We start from the raw sequence: 20,083 nt of genomic DNA on the forward strand, positions 1-20,083 counted from the left end.
CCAAAGAAATGCGAGCTTGGTCGGACTTCTGGCTCCCACCTTTTCCCTTCTGATCCACCCAAGACATACTGATTAGCCTATTCGCAAAAATCATGGACTGTCCATAAAATCTCTACCTGACACTCATAGCCCTCCTGGCATCTAGCTTCTGCCCTTCTCTGGACACAGGCAGTGATGTTCAGATGATCTAAAGGAGGCTTTAGGACAGTATGCACAGTTAGGTTCGGGGATCGCACCTTTGCAAGCCACATAGTTTCTCCTGCAGTTTCATAATAGATCTATAGTGTTTTAAAATTGTTACTTATTTATTAAATTTTGGGGAAAATTAGCCCTGAAGACAAATTATAGATAAAATTTTAGAAAAAATGAATTATATAGAAATTTAAGTTACTAATAACTAGTTTATTAAGCATTTCTATGAGCTGAGTATATTCTAAGCCCTTCACAAGTATTAAGCCATTTTATAGATAAGGAAACTGAGGTCCAGAGAGGTCAGGTATCCTGCCCTGTGAAGCTTGGGATAAAATTCTAAAAGCATATACAGTTGACCCTTGAACAACACAGGTTTGAATTGCACAGATCCACATAAATGTGGATTTTTTTTCACTAAAGATATACTGCAGGACTACATGATCCATGTCTGGTTGAATCCATAGGTGCAGAATTGTGGATATCAAGGGCAGACTGTAAAGTTACATGCTGATTATCAACTGGTTGGAGGGTCACTGTCCCTAACCCCCAAGTTGTTCAAGGGTCAACTCTATCATAATCACCATCCCAACCATGGAAGCAAGAGAGCAAACAAATGGCTATATTTGTTATCAACTGCTGTGTGACAAAATCCCCCCCCTAACCTAAGTTGCTGAAAACAACATTCATTCATTGTCTCAGTTTCTGTGGGGCAGAAACTCTAGGCAGGTTAGCTGGGGACCCTCACAAGGTGGCAGTGAAGCTGTTGCTGGGGCTGCTGTCCCCTCAAGGCTCTGCCAGGTCCACTTCCAAGTCCTCTGCCTTGGCGGCTGGCAGACCTCAGTTCCTTGCCATGTGTCGTCACCAGTGCTGCCCGAGTGTCCTGATGAAGTGGCAGTTAGTGACCCCAGCCACAGAGAGCACCCAAGGCAGAACCCACAGTCTTTTTATTCTCATTTCAGAAGTGACAGAAGAGACATCCTTTCTGCCACTTTCTAATCAGTAGAAACAAATCAGTAAGTCTGGCTACACCGAAGGGGAAGGGATGGGGGGGGGGGGGTACCAGGAGGCTTGCCAGCCACAAGAGCCTTTGGAAACTAGACTGATCAACATGAGCAGAATAGGTAAACTTAAATCTCAATGGCCAGGGATGTTTTCCCCATATTTTCCATTACAGTTTCCAATACGGGGGAATTCAGTATTGTTTGTTTTGTTTTCCTCTTTAAGGAAATAAGATCATCCTAAGTTCTTACTTTTCTTAAAGCATAGAAAAAGAATTCTGTATTTCTGCTTTTTCTGAAATGTCCCCTCTCTTTGGGAGGTTTGTTCCTCTCATTTTTCCTGTTGAGCTCTGTCTCCTGGGAAAATGAGGAAACAACGCAGGATGAGATCGTTGCCTTGGTAGCCGGACACGTCTATCTTTCCGGTACCAACTATCTTTTCCTGTTCAGTAACACCTCACGTCCCTGCCATTTCATTGTGTGGCGTTAAAACTAGGTCAGCCTGCTCTTTCATTAAAATTTCCCCAAATATAGCACTGTCAATTCCAGAATGGTTTTTCCGGGCCTGGTCAGTCAATGAGAAAGACTGTGGAGCCTTGGGGGTTGCCATGGCAACCGCCGGAGAAGGAGGCTGAGGACACACAGGTTAAATTAGCTGTCTCCTGTCACCCGCGCTGCCTGCTCGGAAGGCTGCTTCTGGAGTCAGGAGCCAGACTGGGATGCTGGATGCATACAGAGCAGCAGGGAAGGACGCCAAGGCGGCCACAGAAGCAGGCAGGTCAGAGCGGGACACTCACAGGGCAGAGCCCAAATCTTTCTTGGGCTGAGAATCACAGGCAACCTGTCTCCCTTTTTCAGAAGCCCCCAATCTGCATGTGCTACGAATCTAACGTTGCCTGTAGACAGCTGCTCCTGAACAACGAATAAGAGGCGTGGGCTGTAAAGAGGGGCTGATAAAACAAGGAACGCAGGCAAAGCGCGTGCAGGTCCTATCACAAGTGTGCTTCCGCGTCCTACCGAAAATGAGTTTTGTAGCCGTCTGCTTCCGCACAAGTCCTACTTTCTTTCTCTCTCTTTATTTTTAAATCAACCTAAATAATTTTTTTTTTTTTTTTTTTTGTCGCAAGATGCTCGTTGCCATCTGCTGACCAGACTCAGTCACTGCAAATAAAACTGCAAACTTGATACCCAGGCAAGAGGTGACTGCCTGTCACTGTGTTCTACTGCTACCGAATTCATTAAACTAAGACTGATGTCCCGGTTTAAACGAGATCACGGTGATTGTAGAATCCAGAAGCAACAATATTTAATGGTGGCTTGATAGGACACTGGAAAAAGAGGAAAGAAACACAGATGCCACGTCACTGTAATGACAAAAGGATATCACCATTTTGACTCTTCAGATATGCGAAGGACAAGCATCACAAATCCCAAAACTTCTTTGTAAAAAGTTGAGACTATTACCATTTAATGTTTTAAGAAGGACATAATTATAGACATGTAAAATCAAGGTAAAATGAATAAACACGTGGGTCATTAAGACTGATTCTAGCAGGACTAGGCTGTGGGGGGGGGCGGTCAGTAACTGAGGAGAGAGGCCTGGAAGAGGCCAGGCTGCCCCCACAGGTTGCAGGTGGAGGTTCACATGTGTCCAGTATTTAAAATGATAAATTTATCTATAAACCGTTATAGAAAATATATCCCAGGAGTTCCTGTTGTGGCTCATCGGTTTAGGAACCCAACTCATATCCATGAGGATGCAGGTTAGATCCCTGGCCTTGCTCAGTGGGGTAAAGGATCCAGCATTGCCATGAGCTGTGCATAAGTCATGCATATGGCTTAGATCTGGCATTGTTGTGTGGTAGACCTACAGCTGCAGCTCTGATTCGACCCCTAGCCTGGTAACCTCCATATGGTGGCCCTAAAAAAAAAAAAAGGAAAGTATATCCTATCCTCCTTCATGATGACATGGAAAGTCAGGTTGGAATTCAGCACTAAGATTCCTCAATTTTAAGTGCCAGAATGCCAATTTGCAAAGACACCCAGCCTCCATGCCCCGGCCTTAGACCCAGCCCCTTCTCTCTTCACCCCTGGCTCCCTCCTGCAGGGTGAGGTGGCTGTGATGTGTGGATACCCCAGTTTCACATCCAAGTGTCTCTGGTGCTCTCACTCTCAGGCCTCGGAGTACTGGAAGCCCACTTGGTCTTCCCAAGGATGGACCCAAGGAAGAGGCAGGCAGAGATGCTGTCTCTTGTAACTTAATTTTTCTTTAAAGAACTTTTCTCTTACTGTCATAATATCTCCATCTCTTCCATCTGTCAATCATCTACCTATATATCTTTCTTTATTTCTCTATCTCCTAGAACTTATTAAGCTCCATGAGATCAGAGACCTTGTTTCTTTTAAACTGCTGTATCTTTACTCCACTGCATAAGTGCTCAATAAATATTTGGTGAATGAATGAATATATATATATATGATAATAAAACTTAATGCTATTCCAGTTAAAAGCATCCTATCTGTTCCAATGTGTCCTAAACACCAGGACCAGAGGATGGCTGCTCTAGAGTGACTGTTTAAAATGTATATTTCTGGGCAGAGCCACTGAGTCTGAAAGTCGAGGAGGAGCTCTTATACTTGCATTTATAGCAAAGTCTTCCAGTGATCCTCTCCCCAAAGCTTGAGATCAGTGGGTCTAGCATGTCCTAAGAGAGAAAGAATATGCATGAGAATGGGTCAATGCAAATGACTGAATTCCTTCTCAATGAAATGCAGTTGACTGCCTTCTCTTGATGGGGAAAGAATAATGTAAAACGACAACAATAGTAGAAAGCAAAGTATATCATGCAAACACAACGCCTCAGTGGTGACTAATACTCCAGTTACTGTCAGCCCTTCTTTAAAAAATATTTCAAGAGGTTCAGGGCTTCCTGGGTCTACACAACACATGTCATAATTGAGTGATAAGGTTCATTGTCGTTTCCCAGACTCTCAAATTTGGATAGTTTAAGGAACATCCATGGCACAGAAACCACTATTATTCTAATCCAGCAGTGCTTAAACTAATGGCAACTTCTTTTCCTTCTGAGAAAAATTTAATAACTTATCTGGGATTTTATCTAACAAGCATGCAAAACTTTTGAGGTCTTGACACAATCCTAACGAGAATATCCAGACTCTCCAGATGAGCCAGGTGATAGAATAATTCTTAGAGTGGTCTGAGGCATAGGACTAACTGGGTTTTCAAGTCACCTGTGATTCTGGGTAATTAATATTATTTTTGCTATTTATTCATTCCAGTATATTTATTGAGACTCAGCTATTAGGACAACAATAAACATCATCGTCATAATTGCTAACTTTTGTGAACATTTATTATGTGTCTGGTTCTGTTCTAGGACTTCATATATATCAATTCGTTTAGTCATCATGGCAACCCACAATACTGTTATTATTTTTCCCAATTTATAGATGAAGAAAATAAAGCACCAAAAGGTACTCATAGAAGCTGAAGTAATAAATAAAGCCAAGACACTTATGTAATAGAAAATAACAAAGTCTATAGAAGATCATTTCAAGCTATAAAGGGTCCAAGGATAAAAAGGTCTGTGGCAGGGGAATTATGGAGGGATGGGCATTTGCACTGGATATTAAATATCTTAAAAGAATTATAGACTCAGAGATGGTATGTAGAGAAGAATGGGGAGAGGAAGAGGAGAAAGTCATTCCAGGAAGATTTTTCCTTCTCAATATTTTGAGACTAAAATCCTCAATATTTTAGGTCTGCAAAAATTGGCATCTGGGCCCCCTTGCCTGGTTCAGGGTTTTTAATTTTTTTTCTTCTGCCTGCAAGGACTTGAAGTGGGGTCTCAGTTCCCAGACTAAGAATTGAACCCAGGGCCAGAGCAGTGAAAGTGCTGAATCCTAACCACTAGACCACCAGGGAACTCCAAGGTTCAGGGTTTCTAGGGATGTAATATTTTTCTGGACTTGAGGCCTCACCTTGAACTCTCTCATCACCAGTCACCTCAGCTACTTGACTGAAATTCCCAAAGTTCCGGGGCACTGACCACAGACCACAAAGGGTGGGAATGAGATCTTTGTCAAAATTTTTTTTTTTTTTTTTTTTAAGACACAAGACAAATTATGGAAACCAAGTCCTAGGATGAGCCCCGCCATGATTTATAAACTTTGAATGCATCTGGAGCACTTTCATTGTCTGGTCCTGGCTATCACCAGGGGAAGCCCTAATGTCTTCTCCAGTAACTTCCCCCTGGGCCCAAGGCCACAGCAATAAGTAGAGAAGCTCACCCAACATTTGTGCAGTGTTTGCTCACAGGCACCTGCCCTCCCTCTGCTTCTCCCAACCCAGAACCTGGAGCTGCATGTTGTGAACAAAGCCTTTTCTGGCACTATTTCCCTCCTCCACCTGTAAGACCAAGAACATTCTCTTGCTCATGGCACTGTTTCTTCTCTCTCTTCATTTCATCTTTGATCTGAAGCAAAGCACGTTGGATCTTTTGATAAGAAGCTCAAGTTGCCATTCTGTCCTCTGTGTCCAGTAAGCTGGATAAAATTCATTGATGGCTGATTTAAGTAATCTTCCATGTTAGATCCACATGGAAGAGTATTCGAAAAATCTGGGTTGAGAAAGACTTTTGTCCTTTTTTCATAAAGAAAAGCTTATTCACTTTAAACTTGTTAGGGGAAAAAAAAAATGTCTCTGGAACTAAAATAGTAATAGAATTAGACACCAAAAGAGGGGTGAGGAGTGAGGCAGAGATGGAGTGGGAATTGGTTTATGGAGCAGAATATCTGTGCATTAGGAAAGGAAAACATTTGAATAAAACATTATATATAAAGTTGGGCTGTTTTCCTGAGGCTGAGGGAAGAAGAATTTGATGAGTCTTGAGTCCGTTTGTGTAGTGTTCCGAGACCTTGGACACATAGGCAAAGGGTGTTTTCTACTCCTTAACCCTGTTCACGCATGGCCATTCTCCTGGGATAATTTCCTCTCTTGGTATCTCAGTCAAAGAGAAACTATTTAGAGGCTGAGCCCGCAGCTGTCTTTTTAGAGAAAGGGTGGATACAGTAAACATTTAAGGTTTTTTGTTTAAATGACTTTCACCCCCTAGGCCCATTATTCTGGTCCCAAGGAGGGTGGGGGTGGGGAGTTGACTAAACCACTCAGTGTATGTAGATTCCAATCCTCTTTTTTTTCCCCCTCTAGGCAGTGTAGGCTGTGTGTACCTGGAATGAGAATAAGGTTTTTCTCTGAGAACAGAGTAAGGGTGTGTGGCCATTCAAAAATTAAGCTCACTCCTATGCAGAAGTCACCCTATTATGAACGTCCAAGTTCAGAGGCCAGGATCTGGCTAAGGAAAACACTAGGGAGCGTGCAAAATCGGAGGCTGGTGAAGAGTAAGCTTGTGATGTAGCCCAGAATGGTGCCGGGGGAGGGTTCACAAATTATCCAGAGTTGTGTCTGCATTGTGCCAGAGCCCAGTGTGGGGCCCCCCCCATCCCTTTCCACTTCTGTGCACTTGGCTTTCTGGTGTGCTTTCCCTTTCAACAGCCAGCACCTGCATCTCTTCGTCTAAGGGCCGACCTGAGGCCAGTACTGACTTTGAATTTAGGTTGCCAGAGCCGGCTTTGCCTGCACACATGGGTGGCTCAGTGTCTCTGGGTGCGGAAGTATAAGCACTCCAGCAGCCTCACCCCTGCTTGGAACAATTTGACATGGGGACGACATCTCTAGAACTCTCCTGTGGCACCGCACCGAACTTGCTTGATAACGCACCCTGGCTTACCTTGCTGTCCATTCCTGATCCACTTCCCCCCTCACCTACCTGTTTTTCCTGGAAACTCATCCTACAAAATCACTTTTGCATGAATTCTTGTGTCAGAGTCTATCAGCTTCTGGGGAGACCAACCTAAGACCGCTTCTCAGGGCGTTCGCAGACACACCCCTGTCAAGAGCAAGAGCCAGGCTCTCGAAGCCTGGTGATCTTAGCCATTTAGATCAGTCCATTTCCTCCTTGCCCCAGGCTTTCCAAGATCACCAAACCACCTTCCAATTATAATTCATCTTACAATGTGGCTTTCCTGTGAGCAGAGATGTTTATCAGCTAGAAAGAACATTTCAAGTTCATTTTGTCAGTTTTATTTCTCACCATCCATTTGGAGTTCTGGTCTCATTAATGCAAAGCTGTCCCCAAGTGTCAGTCTGACCATCCCTGGGAAATTGACAAATCATATTTCAAAACCTGAAGTTCATCTGGGAGCCACATCAGGTGCCACCTTGAGGACCATGTTTTGAAAGCTACTGGCCTCTCCTGGCACCTTCTCAATTGGGCTACTTTTTAACCAGCACAATCTTCAATGCTTTGGTCTTCTGATCAGGCAAAGTTGAGAACATGGATTGTCAGTGTCTCTTTCATCTGGAGAAGAATCCCTTTTTTATTCCTCTTAGAGGCAGACAGATTCTTCGGTTAGAGGTAGATCCAGATTTGAGGTCAAATTCCTTGATGTGTGCAATCTGTAAAATTCCTTTCTTATATTCTGTGAGGTTTATCATTTGGATTTTTTTTCTTTTTTCTTTTTTTTTTTTTTTTTTGGTCTTTTTAGGGCCGCACCCACAGCATATGGATATTCCCAGGCTAGGGGTTGAATTGGAGCTGTAGCCACTGGCCTATGCAACAGTCATAGGAACGCTAGATCTGAGCCACGTCTGCGAAATACATCACAGCTCACAGCAACACTGGATTTCTTAACCTACTGAGCAAGGCCAGGGATGGAACCTGTGTCCTCATGGATGCTATTCAGATTTGTTTCCATTGAGCCACAACGGGATCTCCTACCATTTGGATATTAAGGGGAGAAACAAAACCTTATTTTTGTGGATGCATCAAAGGTGTGTAGTAAAAATACAAAAATAGCTAATTTACAGCATTTTTATCTCTATTTCTGCTACAACAGACAGAAACACAGTCTACTCTTTTGCTTCTGTGATTTCATATTTATTTGTATGTAGGAAGTTTTTTTTCCACAGGAAAAAGAAGAAAGCGTGCCTTTTGATAAATGAGTTTATTCTAAGATCTTTAGAGTGATTGATGATAATGATTAATATGTGTTTGTAGGTAGAGTCACACACCATGAATATGTGTCATTAATATATTTTCCCAAATAAACTTTGCTTCACAAGAATCTTGAGTGGAGGGTAATACAATTTTCATTTCGTTTCCCTATTTCTGGACAGGAGTTCTAAATTCATATGCAGCATGTAATTCCCTAGGATTCCTCTTGTGCATCTGATACAAACCTGAAGCTGGGGTAAGGCCACTCCCGCTGGATTATTAACTGTGGGAGTCCCTGCTGTGGTGGAGTGGACCAACAGTCAGACTGCTGCTGCTGAGGTCGTTGTGGAGGCTCATGTTGGATCCCCATGGATTAAGGGGTCCAGCATTGCCTGTGCTGCTGCTTAGGGGCAGCTGGGATCCAATCCTTTACCCAGGAACTTCCATATGCCACTTTTTAAATGGGTGCAGCCATTTAAGAGAAAGAAAGAGAGAGAGGGAAAGAAAGAGAAAGAAAGAAAGAAAGAAAGAAAGAAAGAAAGAAAGAAAGAAAGAAAGAAAGAAAGAAAGAGAGAGAGAGAAAGAAAGAAAGAGAAAGAAAGAAAGATGGAAGGAAGGAAGGAAGGAGGGAGAAAGAAAGGAAGGAAGGAAAGAAAAGAAAGAAAGAGGAAGGAAGGAAGGAAGAAAAGAAAGAGAGAGAAAGAAAGAAAGAGATAAAGAAACTGTAAAAAGTGGCTCCAGAGAAAAGCACAGGAGGGAGAAGCTACTCTGAGCGGCTCTGGTGAGAAAAGTCAATATTTTTGCAGCAGACTTGAAATGTAGCCTCTGGAAACTGTTTCCTCCTCTTGGTCATTGGCAGGCAGCCCCCTTTCCCTGCAGTTCTGAGCTTCACCTCTAAGGGACGCTGCTGTATTGAGTTTCACCACAGAGAAACCAAACTGAAAGTTGGGAAAAATCAATGACGATGAGATCACTTCCTCTGTGTGTCTTTCCACTTCGGGGAATGTTTTTCAATTAAAACGCCAGGCACAGACAATCATCATTCATGGCCTGCCTCCTTCAGAGCTCGGTTGGAGGCCAGGGCCAGCAGGAGCAAGGCTCTTTATTTTAAGGCGCTGCCTGTGCCGTGGAAAGAGGAACCAGAAATAGACCTGGGGAAAAAACAAGAGAATGGGACTTAGCAGATGCTCAGAGCCGTTTTTCTTTATAAATATATCTGTCCACTTCCCACTCTCTTCCCAGTCACTGCAGGCCATTAGCACTCTATTTTTGTCCCTGGGGAGGCTCTGGGCTGGGCCCACCCTGCTTCCCCTCCTGGTAGATAATCTGGGTGAGGGCAGCACTCCTGGGCTGAGGGTTTGACATCACAAGTTATTTTTATCCCAGTAGATTGCAATATCATAACAGCATGTATCTTGTGCCAAAGAATGGCCCCAAAGCTGACAAAGAGGAGAAATTATCTCAAAGATAAATTCCCGGATCTCAAAATGCTTCTCCAGGTGGACTATTTAAAGCCATGGCAAAAACCTAGTGACAAAAATATACACATCTTGAGTGTGGCCTGGAAAGCAATGTAATATCTCCTCTAGTTTCATAATCACCCGAAGAAGGCATGTCCACCATCTAGAGGAGCTACATGGCCCCTGGTCGTAATTAAAATTGGAGTCCAAGAAAGGGGCCCCGTCACCCTAGATGTGTCCAAAGTTATCCTCCGAGCTTTCCTTCGCTAATTACAATGGTCCTACTGTGATTCCCTTTGGGTTAAATTGTGATCTGGGGATGGAAGCTGAATAATTCCTGAAGCTGCAGCCCCATCTCCACACGATCCTTAAATGGAGAACAGTTGATTGGGATGCAGGAAAAGGAAACAGACTTCCAGGACAAGGCAAAATAGAGGATCCAGGGAGAAGCCACTCAGCAGCTGGGTCATGGAGACGGTTGGTGTGAGAAGGGGATGCCTGAAGCCCTGAGGGGGCCCTGGAAACACAACTTAGGCAGCAGGACTCAGCATGACATGGGACCATGTGAAATGGCTCTTTTGGGCATCATCAGGTGGCTCTGCCGCCCAGCCACCCTGAATACCAGTGGGGTCTGCCAGCTTTGGTGAGCAGCTCTGCTCCAAGCCAGGGCTGCTAGCTCCTGAGCTCTTGGACTGTTGCAGCTGCATTGACCCCTCTGAGGCACCCTAGCATCACTGCACTTTCTCTAAACTCGGTGGGTTTAGGTGTTGATTATCCTGAGCCGTTCTTCTTTAACACATCTAACAGATAACATCTCCATAGAAGACACCCCCGTCCTGCAGCATGGCCACAGTGCTGCCTGTTACACAATTAAATAAGGTGATAGTTTTAGCACATTTCCTGTCCTACTAGCTCTTATTCTACCTTTCCTGTTTCCAATAACCAAATGACCCAGTGGCGTGGAAGAGACGCTGTTTAAGAACTGCTGGTTTGTAAGATCAGGGATGCAAGAAAATCTGTAGGAACAAGGTTTTCTCAGGAGCATTATCAGCCTCTCTACTGCAGATCAATAAAAACTACCATAAAAAGTGTAATTGGGTTGGGCTTCATCTGGGGTCTTTAGAAGATGGAATCATGATATTGTCATTTGCACGGAGAGGGGCTAAAGTAAGTGGTTGTGGACAAAGAACACTCCAAAAAAGCCAGCTCCTGTGAGGGACCCTGTACTCCTGGATCAAATGCTAGCTTCATAGGAAGCATCCAGAGGGCCATGTCAGCAGGAGCTCTGGTGGATGGGAGGCTGCGAATTGGCTGACACGGGGGCTGAACTGGGTGTTGCAACTTCTTGAAAGGAAGGAAAATGAAAGAAGGATCCACCTTCTCAACTCTATCTTTCATTTGCCAGAAAGCTGGGTAGGGTATGCAGATACGCTGCTTGGTAGGTCCTGTGGAGGATTCCTGATTCTTTTTTGTTGTTGTTGGGGGTTTTTTGTTTTTTTCCCTTTTTTTTTAAGGCCACACCCTCTGCATATGGTTTCCCAGGCAAGGGGTTGAATCGGAGCTGTAGCCGCCAGCCTACACCACAGCCACAGTAATGTGGGATCCGAGCCACGTCTGCAACCCACATCACAGCTCATGGCAATGCCGGATCCTTAACCCACTGAGCCAGGCCAGGGATTGAACCTGCAACCAACCTCATGGTTCCTAGTCGGATTTGTTAACCACTGCGCCACGATGGGGACTCCATCTCATATATCTTCTATCATGTTCTATAATAAGAGATCAGATGCTATACAACAGGATGTCATTGCTTATGCATTTTAAATGTGATAGTTCTCACCTACTAACCCCAAACTCCCAGTCCATCCCACTCCCTCTCTTCTCCCCCTTGGCATGTCTGGAGTCTTCTAAATAGGTTCTATTCGATAGATAGGGTCATCTATGCCTTATTTTAGATTCCATATATAAATGATATCATATGGTATTTGTCTTTCTCTTTCTGACTTACATCACTTAGTATGAGAATCTCTAGTTGCATCCATGTTGCTGAAAATGGCATTATTTTGTTCCTTTTTTATGGCTGAGTAGTATTCCATTATGTATAGGATTCCTGATTCTGAGCATCCCCAGGCAGGAAAAAACGCACACACCCAGAAGGCTCCTAAAGGTCTGATCTGACAGACTCAAAGTCAATTTTATCTTTCCATGTTCAACTTGCAGAGAATTTCCAAAAAATCATAGAGCAAAATTCAAGAATTTCCTAGAAAATAGTGTGGAAGAGATACCAAATACCAAAATCCAATTACATTCACGGTGATTTTTTTTTTTCCTTTTTTGGTCACACCTGCGACATGTGAAATTTCCTGGGCCAGGGATCAAATCTGAGCCACAGGTATGACCTACACCATAGCTGCAGCAATGCTGGATCCTTAACCCACAGTGGGAACTCCCTGTGGTGATTTTTTTCCCCCACGTTTATCTTCTTTCCATTCACTATAATTGTCTTGCTAAACTAATCTGAAAACACTTCCAGACTCCAGACCAAGTTGTTTAGCTCCAGAAAGCCCCCCCTTTAAACTATGATAAGTGGTCACAACTCTTGGAATATTCATCACTATTAAAATCACTATTAAAATATTCAGGAGTTCCCGTTGTGGCTCAGTGGTTAACAAATCCAACTAGGAACCATGAGGTTTCGGGTTTGATCCCTGGCCTTGCTCAGTGGGTTAAGGATCCGGCGTTACCGTGAGCTATGGTGTAGATTGCAGACTCGGCTCGAATCCCGCGTTGCTGTGGCTCTGGTGTAGACCAGCAGCTACAGCTTCGATTAGACCCCTAGCCTGGGAACCTCCATATGCCACAGGAGCAGCCCAAGAAATGGCAAAAAGACAAAAAAAAAAAAAAAAAAATTCAGAGCCTGTGGTGTATATAGTGCTGGCATCTCATTCAAGTAACTCAAGGTAAACAGACTTATGAGGCATGAATGTAAGATAATGAGGATGCTTTTTTTTCTTTCTTTCTTTCTTTTTTTTTTTTTTTTTTTTGTCTTTTTAGGGCCTATGGGGGTTCCCAGGTTAGGTGTTCAATAGGAACTGTAGCTGCCGGCCTAGGCCACAGCCACAGCAACTTGGGATCGGAGCTGCGTCTGTGATCTACACCACTGCTCACTGCAATGCTGCATCCTTAACCCACTGAGGAAGGCCAGGGATTGAACCCACATCCTCATGGATCCTAATCGGGTTCTTTAACCACTGAGCCACGACGGGAACTCCAAAGATGCTTTTTATAAATGTCTAAACTTCTCAGGGTAATACCAAAACAGTGGTACCAACTAAAGTTTAAACAGTAACAACAATAACCTCATCTTGGGAATGAGCACGTAGGCTCAGAGACTCTCTTGAAGGAAAGCTGCATCTGTTTTGTCAAGCTGTGTGCTCTGTGCATTTATATGTCATTCATTTCTCTTAATTTACAAATATATGGGCCTTGATAGGCATACGTCACTTTTGGAAAGTGGATATATTCCATTGGAAAGTCTTCAAAAGTTAGTGCTAAACATCTCTTTGCAGAAGTTTTGCAAGTAACTAAGTTCAGCCCAGGAGATTTCTAGCCCAGGGTTTTAGAGATACGAGCTTTAGAGGGTAATAAATGTAGATACAACATTCAACAAGGTTAGCAGCTGACTTAGGGGCCAGGCCGTCTGGGGTTGGAGCAGGGCCACGCTCCAGTGTGGGCAGGCCCCATCTGAATTGAAGATTCCTTGGCTCCGATTTCCAACCATTTCTGGTTTCCCAGAATGGCAATTTCATTTGATTCAACTCAGTTTTAAGCTCTGCAGCCTTAGGCTTGTGCCTGTAATTATAACCACAAACCAGTATTTAATTTTCATGGGTGAGTTACCGTAGTTACTGTAGTACTAGAGAACAGAAGATATGTCACCATTTATAAGGTCAGGAGTACAGCACGTGCTTTTGGGTTCTAAGTAAATGTCATCAACTGCAAATACCAAAGTCTGGACCCAAAGTAGCCTATGTGCCCCCAGGGGGGTCCAAGCAGTGTGGGTTCCTGATTCTTTCTCCAACATAAAAACCCTTAAAAAGGGCTATTCTCGCTGACTCCTTAGCCAATGCATTGTAAGTTTGAGGGCTGACATTGATTTGACAATGAGCTTCTGTTAGAAACAAAGCAAAAGGACAACTCTTTGATATAATTACAGAGAGTTACACACAGCACAGTAAATGCCTTTTAAAACCACTGGGTCTGCAAAAATTCTCTTCAGCCTGCAGTGAGGCATCCATCACACCGATATTTATCTGTGAGCTACTTAACTCTTCTGTACGCTACACAGTTTCTTTCGTTGAGTCATCTCACAAAGCTGAAAGGAAACGAATTTCTGCCTACAGAAAATATATTCGGATTTCTCATTAAGCAGCTTTATTAAAAAAGTGCCATAAAGGGAATTCCCTTTATGGCTCAGCAGGTTGTGAACCCAACTAAGTATCCATGAAGACGTGGGTTTGATCCCTGGCTTCGCTCAGTGAGCATAGGCCGGCAGCTGTAGCTCTGATTTGACCCCTCGCCTGGGAACGTCCATATGCCACAGGTGGGGACCCAAAAAGCGAACGAAAAAAAAAAAAAAAAAAAAAACCACATCATAGGACAAACCAGAGGTGGGAAGCCAGTTGTCACTGGACTCAGATTGAGTAATTGGAGTTTTCATTTTATTTTATGCTCCAGGAAACAACTGAAGATCAAAAAAAAGGGGGGGGGAGGGGGATCTTTGAGAGTGCAGACTGCACTTCTACATGTTATTTCTAGTGAGATGACTGGATTTTCCCCAACTTAAACAGCTCCATACATCTGTTGTTGAACTCCATACCTGTGAATTTACCAGTTGAAAAGAATCTTGAATTTTAAAATTTACTCTAATGTTCTCCGAACTTTGGAAATCCATTGGTAATATTCTTTAAGACATCAAGTCAGGAGTTCCCACTGTGGCGCAGCAGAAACGAGTCCGACTAGGAACCATGAGGTTTTGGGTTCAATCCCTGGCCTTGCTCATTGGGTTAAGATATGGCATTGCTGTGAGCTGTGGTGTAGGTTGCAGACGAGGTTCAGATCCTGTGTTGCTGTGGCTGTGGTGTAGGCCGGTAGTTACAGCTCCAATTGGACCCCCAGCCTAGGAACCTCCATATGCTGAGCATGTGGCCCTAAAAGGACAAAAGACAAAAAAAAAAAAAAGAGAGAGAGAAATCAAGTCATAATACATACTTGGGGGGAAATAATCAGGAAGGAGAGCAGAAGTAACAAGCATAAAATGCTGGATCCTGGGCCCCATTGGACAGAATCTCTGAGAGTCCCTAGGGTCTGTATTTTTAACACGCTCCCTGGGTGCTGCAGCAGCACCACAGCTACCAACCCCCACTCAGGTTACTTGAGAGCCACTACATCCTTGACTATATGACTGTATATCACTCATGCACCCAATACCTTAAAGTGAGACCTAGCAGGAGATCCTGGCTGCATCGGAAACCTGCTACGTCTGTTTTAATGGGGTGCTTTTTCTTTGTGCACGATTGTCTTATATCCTCCCACCTCACACATATAGACAGAGAGACTAAAATTAGAGCTCACCTGCACAGAACATCCAAATGGAGCTGCGTCTTTTCTCCTGCTGCCTGGGACGCTGCTCTAGAAACATTTGTTCTCATTTACTCATGCTGGGAGGGGACACGTGGACTCAGACAGCAGTGAGACTGACCTCTTTTTATGATTAAAAGTGTATGTGAAGTGGTGAAAAAAAAAAAAACCCAAACTGCTATTTTAGTCACACCTACTGACATGATTTATAAATTAATTAAGGAAATTACCAAATACTGTGTATATTTTGGCCTATTTGATTTGCTCTTTTCCTGGGACATACCTTTTGGTTTTGGTTTTGGTTTTTGTTTTTTGTTTGCTTTTTAGATCCACACCTGCGGCTCATGGAGGTTCCCAGGCTAGGGGTCAAATCAGAGCTATAGCTGCCGGCTTACACTATGGCCACAGCAATACAGGATCCGAGCCACATCTGCAACCTACACCACAGCTCATGGCAACGCCTGATCCTTAACCCATTGAGTGAGGTCAGGGATCGAACCCACAAGCTCATGTTTCCTAGTCAGATTCATTTCTGCTGTTCCACGACGGGAACTCCCTAGGACATACCATTAACTCATCTATAGTCAGAGTTGATAATTATTAATAAAAATGAATGCCGCTTGGCTCTTACAAATAATTTGACACAGAGACAGCAAGCTAAGTGTGTGCTTCATATACAATTTCAAGATGTTCAGAAAATCATGTAAATCAATGATTCTTAACCTAACGTATACAAGAACCCTCTGGAGAATGAGTATCACAGTGTCTTAGCATGTTTTAAATTTCAGTTCTGATTTTGAATCATTGGTCTTATATGGTTTAGATGCCACGTTAGGGAGCTGGAAGCAACCAGCCTCCATCCTTAGTGGATGGAGAGGCTTTCCGAAAGTCATTTCACTAACATAAAAAAATTCAAAATTTCCTTTTGCTGATAAACTGGCATAACTTTTCCATATTCTCTAAGATATTTGGATGTTTGTCTCAGTCTTTAACCTGACTCCATCTTTTTCTTTTATCCATAGCTCTTCTACCTCCAGTTGGCCTCTGTTTTTCTATTTAATTTTGAATGTTATTCATATTATTTCAAGTTGGTTCAGATCTTAGGTGAAATTAGATAGGTAGGTAGAAATATAAATAGTAGATAATTTTTTTTAAATCAAAGAAGATGGGTTTCTTTCCCTTACCATTTGTACCCTTCCCGAAAACCTCAGGCTCTGAAGGAAAGTCCACCAGGCTATGCTGATTTAGTTACCTCTCATCCTACACTGTTCATAATTGCTGTGTTGCCCTACCAATTGAACTTTTACCTGCATATGTGTTTTTCTGCTCAGTGTTTAAGTGACTGCTCCATTATTTTAATCTTTGATTCAGTGGCGGCAACCATGAACAAGAGCCCCCATCTTTAGATGCTAGAAGTAAAAATATGTCATAAAATACTACAGTGAGAAAACACTGTGCCCATTTCTTCACCACCAAAATATGCAGTGGTATCCAGCAGACGTGCCTAAGCTGAGATGTCAAGCCATGGTGTTACAATGAGGAGGAGTGCTGTCCCCTTGGTTTGTTTGTTTGTTTTTGCTTTTTAGGGCCGTACTGGCAGCATATGGAAGTTCCCAGGCTGGAGGTCTAATAGGAGCTACAGGTACCGGTCCTCAGCCACAGCAAAGTGGGATCCAAGCCACATTTGTGACCTATACCACAGCTCATGGTAACACCGGATCCTTAACCCAATGAGAGAGGCCAGGGATCGAACCCACATCTTCATGGATCCTAGTTGGGTTTGTTAACCGCTGAGTCATGAAGGGAACTCCGGAGCTGTCCCCTTGTTGACACAGGATGTTCCACACCCATGGCATGTGCCCTCCCAAGACTGGATTTTGAGTTGAAGGATCTCTGAACAGGAGGCCCTCCAAATGGTGGCTTTAATGAATGCAGTGAGTGCAAGTGATCCCTCTTTCCTTGGGTGTTTATCCACTAATGTCAAACACACACAGATATAATCAGGGAGGCATGATGGGAGACGCATGTGAATTTTGAGATGTTTAAGAGCTTACAGACTGACTCCTGCATGATGGCTCTCAAGTAAACACATGCCCTCAGGCATTCATGCCATCACACTACTCACCTGTCACCATGTTTCTGGGACTGGGTCAGAAATACTGCTTAAATAAGCAAAGGAGTAACTTAAGAGCCAGAGCCCCATGTTAGCTCTGCCTTTATTTTATTTTAGGTTTTGAATTCTGACTTAAGGACAACTTTAGTTTGTTGCCTATTTTTCTGTTGTTTTCCTTAATGCTGTTACTATGGGGTTTAAACCAATTTGGTTGTGTACCAGCTGGGTTTACAACAATTTAATAAGGTAAATGAAAAACAAAACTTTGGTAGCTTAGAAATAGGTATTTAAAGGTAAATGAAAAACAAAATGAAAGGTAAATGAAAAACAAAACTTTGGTAGCTTAGAAATAGGTATTTAAAGATAGTCATCAGATTCATAATGGAGAAAAAGAAGGCAAGCTATTCCAAAGACCAGATAATAAGATCACGTCTACAGTTCTTAGGAGGATTAGATGGGGTAAAGGTTGTAAAGCACATTCAGATACATGGTAATATGAGAGTGAAATAAATGATAGTGTAGCAAGCTGTCTTAGCTTAGCACAAACTAAGCTTCAGTTTGTGACATGTAACACAACTGGATGTGGGGCATGGTTACCATTGTTGGGTCCCCCCGCAAATTTCTATGGTGAAATATTTACTAAATTGCACATTAAAATAAAACCAAGAGCTATAACTTGGAAATGAGGGACAATGCCAAGGTAGTCAGTGGACAGCAAGGATTTCTGAAATGGACCACAGCGTAGGAAGATGCTTGCAAACACAAACCCACAACAGAAGACATGTCTTGGAGAAGACATTTTAAAGTATGGACCTTTCCCCAGGGGAAAAGCAGGCTAATAAAGGAGACAGGTGATGACCTAGAAAGCAAAGGGATGCAATAAGGAATAAAGAGAAGAGGTTCCACACCAGAAGGCTGGAGAGGTAATTAATGGGTGCGTTCGGTTAGGGAAATTCTGAAACCTTGGACCTGCCATGGAATTCTTCCTTGTCTTTAAGCATCCTGACCAGTGAGTGCAAGAGAAAGAGAACAGCTTTTCGAGGACGTCATTTTAGACCTTGTATATCAGACCATGTGCTAAAAGGCACAGTTGAGCTGCAAATGTGTTTGCCCTATTCCAAAAAATAGCTTGCATTGTGGCGTCTTCCAGGCAACTGTCTTCTGCTTTGATCTTTCCTTGACCCAAATTCATAAAGTCATTGAATTTTAGAGCTTTATCTAACCTGAAAGATAAGCTTGTCTGACCTACCCATTTGGAGAAGAACAAAGAGTTTTGAGTAAAACAGATTTGGATTAAAACCACTGCTCCTTTGCCTGGAAACCTTAGACAAGTTGCTTAAGTCCTTTTAACTTTGATTGCAAAACTATAATGAATTCATGTCAAAATGAGTGTATAGTGCTTGGTACAGTAAGTTCTTATAAGTAACAGTTATGATTATTATTTGTTTTTCAGGCCCAAGCAGACGGAGGGACTTGCTCAAGGCCAAACAGTATGTTGTGGCAGAATTCAGATTAGTAAGGAGATTCCCAGACAGGTACTGTAACCACTATGTAATGTTAGTTTGTGGATCCCTCCAGACAATATTTTATTTCTCCAAAAAAAAAAAGAGAGAGAGAGAGAGAGAGACTCTTACCCCAAAGGGCAATTTGTCGCCCTCCGACTGTGTGCTCAAGTACTCTGTTAGGTGTTTATAGATGTTATTTAATCCTTACCATAATCTGAAATATGGATATTGTTACATTCATTTAAAAATCCTGAGGCTCAGAAGTTCCCCTTGTGGCTCAGTGGGTTAAGGATCTGGTGTTGCTGAAAGCTGCAGCATAGATTGCAGGTGCGGCTCAGGTCTGGTGTTGCTGTGGCTGTGGTGTAGGCTGTAAGCCGCAGCTCCAATTCAACCCCTAACCTGACAACTAACATGTGCTGCAGGTGTGACCCTAAACACCAGCTCCCCTCAGAAAAAACAAGGAGATTCAGAGAAGAAACATGCCTAAAGTCACAAAACTTGGAAATGATGAAACCAAGATTTGAACGTGGTCTGTCTATCCCCAAAGCTATGGTGATGATGTGTAAATAACACCATGCATCTCTACTGTCTGCCTTCATGACAATTAGGCTGGAGGAAGTCTCATTCATAGAGCCAGGGAACATGCATCTTCATCTAAAGAAGTGATGAAGGGAGTGCCCATCATTGTGGCTCAAAGGTTAATGAACCATGTATCCATGAGAATGCGGGTTCGATCCCGGGCCTCGCTCAGTAGGTTAAAGATCCGGCATTGCTGTGAGCTGTGGTGTAGGTTGCAGACGTGGCTCTGATCCTGAATTGCTGTGGCTGTGGTGTAGGCCAGCAGCTGTAGCTCCAATTCGACCCATGGCTTGGGAACATCCATATGCTTTGGGTGCCGCCCTAAAAAGTTACAAAAAACAAAAGACAAAAAAAAAAAAAAGTGATGAAAACCACCAAGCAAGAGTCAGAATTACCAATCTTTTTGTGGCTAAAAAGTTTGTTACATGGACCCTCCCACTTTGAACAACTGCTTGTACTCATCTGATTCACAGAGATGCTGCTATGCCAGATCTGAAATGAGGCTGAGTGCAGAGAGGAA

General features: G+C 43.2%; 1 long non-coding RNA gene across 2 annotated transcripts in view; it reads left to right on the forward strand.

The window, feature by feature from the left end:
* Positions 1–20,083, forward strand: part of LOC106505166 (uncharacterized) — a 238,165-nt gene that overhangs the window by 158,287 nt on the left and 59,795 nt on the right. For both annotated transcript variants that reach the window (XR_014818032.1, XR_014818033.1), the window contains exon 4: positions 18,933–19,014. This is a non-coding gene — a long non-coding RNA (uncharacterized LOC106505166). The remainder of the gene's footprint in view (positions 1–18,932; positions 19,015–20,083) is intronic.

Source organism: Sus scrofa, chromosome 10 (assembly GCF_054392235.1).
Source record: "Sus scrofa isolate SSC_HxYL_T2T_F1_AM1 chromosome 10, Sscrofa_HxYL_maternal_Yorkshire_Landrace_v2.0, whole genome shotgun sequence".
Lineage (NCBI taxonomy): Eukaryota > Metazoa > Chordata > Mammalia > Artiodactyla > Suidae > Sus > Sus scrofa.